The sequence below is a fragment of the Pisolithus orientalis genome, assembly GCF_024613125.1.
Source record: "Pisolithus orientalis strain OTSU chromosome Unknown F5J12scaffold_8, whole genome shotgun sequence".
In the NCBI taxonomy this organism is placed as follows: domain Eukaryota; kingdom Fungi; phylum Basidiomycota; class Agaricomycetes; order Boletales; family Pisolithaceae; genus Pisolithus; species Pisolithus orientalis.
The window spans coordinates 1240592-1243284 of record NW_026260789.1 but is presented as its reverse complement, the minus strand read 5'-3'; positions in this window follow the sequence as shown (position 1 = coordinate 1243284).

Sequence of the window (2693 nt, the reverse complement as noted above, 5' to 3'; positions counted from 1 at the left end):
TTCCAAATCTTGGATTTCTTCTTTGAATGTGTTGGACATTTGCAACACCTTGGCAATTGGGGCATAGATGGGTGATGGTGCACTGGGAGTTGCAGCAGTTGTGAGTTGGACAGGTGCTGCTGTTGTTGATGGGTGAGTGTCTGCTTTGAATACAAGGGTTAACAACAATACTTAGTGTAAATGTGCAGTGATTAAACATACCTGCTACCATAGATTCCCCTGCCTCCTGCACAACAGATGGGCCAGCCTCAATGATTGAATCCACTTGTACAGTGGCTGGGATTGGGCAGGAATCCCTGCATTTGAATGCAGGCATACAAATCTCTGAATAAAATTTGAGTCAGTGGTAAATACATGGAAATTGAGAACATACTGAGTGAAGATCCCTCAGGGATCATCTCTCCCTGGTTGGAGGGCCCAACCCCAGCATTGATGGAACATGTCACTTTGGGGGACATTCCTTTGGGCTTTGGGATTCTTGGGCCTCCATCATCAGGGACAGACTTTGAGCTCACTTTTTTCCCCTGGCTTGCAATGGATTCTGTTGAGTTGGAGCAGCAATGCCACCTTTGGCATGGCTGCATCAAATCTTGTGACCATCACATGGGAAGCAGGACTTCCTGGGGTTCCTGTAGCATTGGACCTTGCATCTGTGGCATGACTCACAGGAATGGGGGTTGGGGGAAGGCATCCTTCTGGCAGCTATGGCAGCACAACTGTATAGTCCATCTGATGGTGAATGAGGCTTGCATTTCAATTGGCCTTGAGTTGGAACATTGTCTTCATCATTGGTTTCCACTGTTGCCTTCCTAGAGTGGGATTGACCTCTGGATTGATGGGACATCATTTTTGTGGCAGCTTTGTGCTTCTACCTGCCTCATGCTGGTTCTTCCTCATTGTCCTCCTTTTCTGGCACCTCATCTTCACCCTCATCATCCACCTCCATCCTGTGCAAGCTCTCCACTATCACTTGCTCCACCTCTGCCTCAGTCACTTTCTGTTTTCCTTTGTCACTCCTAGGCATTTCAGTCTCCTGAGCAGGTGGTGATGGTGTTGGCACAACACAGGGCATAGGGAGGCACAACCAGTGGTAGTCATATCATTGCTCAATGATGTCAAGCCACTTGTGGTTGGCATCATTGGTTTTGGAAGGGGATAGGGTGGTCTTCCACTCAGGCCACAGGTGGTCAATTGAGCCAAGGTCTTCATGCCACTTTAAGAATGTGTCAACACTGATGAGGGTCATCAGAATCTCATCTGTCCTAGCAATGAGGTCACATATGGCATCCTGAATACATCAGTTAGTGAAAAAATGTGATGACACTATGATGCACTAGTTCATCATTTATTGCCTTAATGGCACCTCTCCACTTCACAATCTTTTCCACCTTTCCCAGCTTGCTGCTTTCCACAATATCCTTGAAGTAAATTTGAAGGATGCACTTGGCCACAGCATCAAGCTCAGGTGATTTCTTGAAGAGCTTGTGAGATGATGATGAGGACATGTTTCTGATGATGAGACAATGGAGTAGTTCAATGGTGAGAGTGATGATGGTGATTGGAGAGTGGAAGAGTCAGAGGTTAAAGATGGACAATGAGATATGTAGATGTCACATTTTTTATTCCACCTATGAATGATTCCCATGACATGATGGCAATACTGGTACAAGTCCATAACCCTGAATGCATATATGAAGCAGAGGCTCAGATAAAAATATTATGCATTGTTCTGGAATAACATTGCCATCTGTTTTGCATGTTTCCTGTCTGCCCCAATGGCAGAGTGCTGGCTCACAGCTACATAGACCAGCACCTGAGATTCCAACTGAATAGGCAAATTGTCCAATGCAAAACACAATTTATAGTGGGAAATTCAAATACTCTATAGTGCAAGAGGTTCCACTTTCTTCATTTCTTGTCTTCCTGGGCCCATCTTATATTGTGACAGGGGGATAACCCAATATGGATTGGCCTGTCCATTTGTGGTGAGCTATCTATGATATGACAGATTGGCCCACCTTTTGTGGTGCCAAGGGTTTGTAATCCTGCAATGGACAGATCAGCCTGTCTTATGCTGTAACACTGGTTTTTGTTTTCCCTTATCTGCTGCCTGAGAATACCATGGATGGGCCTGTCCTTATGTAGATCCCTTTGATCTCCCTTTCTGCTGCCTGAGAATGCCTTACACAGGCTGTCCTTATGTAGATAGCTTGGATCTCCCTTTCTGCTGGCTAAGAATACCATACACAGACTCATCCTTATGTTGCAACAGGGGTGCATCTTGCTAGATGGGCCCATCCATGTGTTGTGATGCTATTAAATGATATTACTGACAGGCCTGTCCATATGTTGCAACAATATAAATAATACTACTGAAGGGCCCATGATTATGTTGTGATGCTATTAAACAACATTACTGACAGGCCCATCTTTATGTTTCATCAGAGGTACATCTTACTATGGATGGGCCCATCCATATGTTGTGACAATATAAATAATACTACTGGAGGGCCCATCCATATGTTGTGACACTATTAAACAATATCACTGATGGGCCTGTCTTTATGTTTTGACAGGGTACACCTTACTAGGGCAGGGCCCATCCATATGTTGTGACAATATAAATAATACTGCTGAAGGGCCCATCCATATGTTGTGATGATATAATTGATGGTGATGAAGGGCCTGTCCAT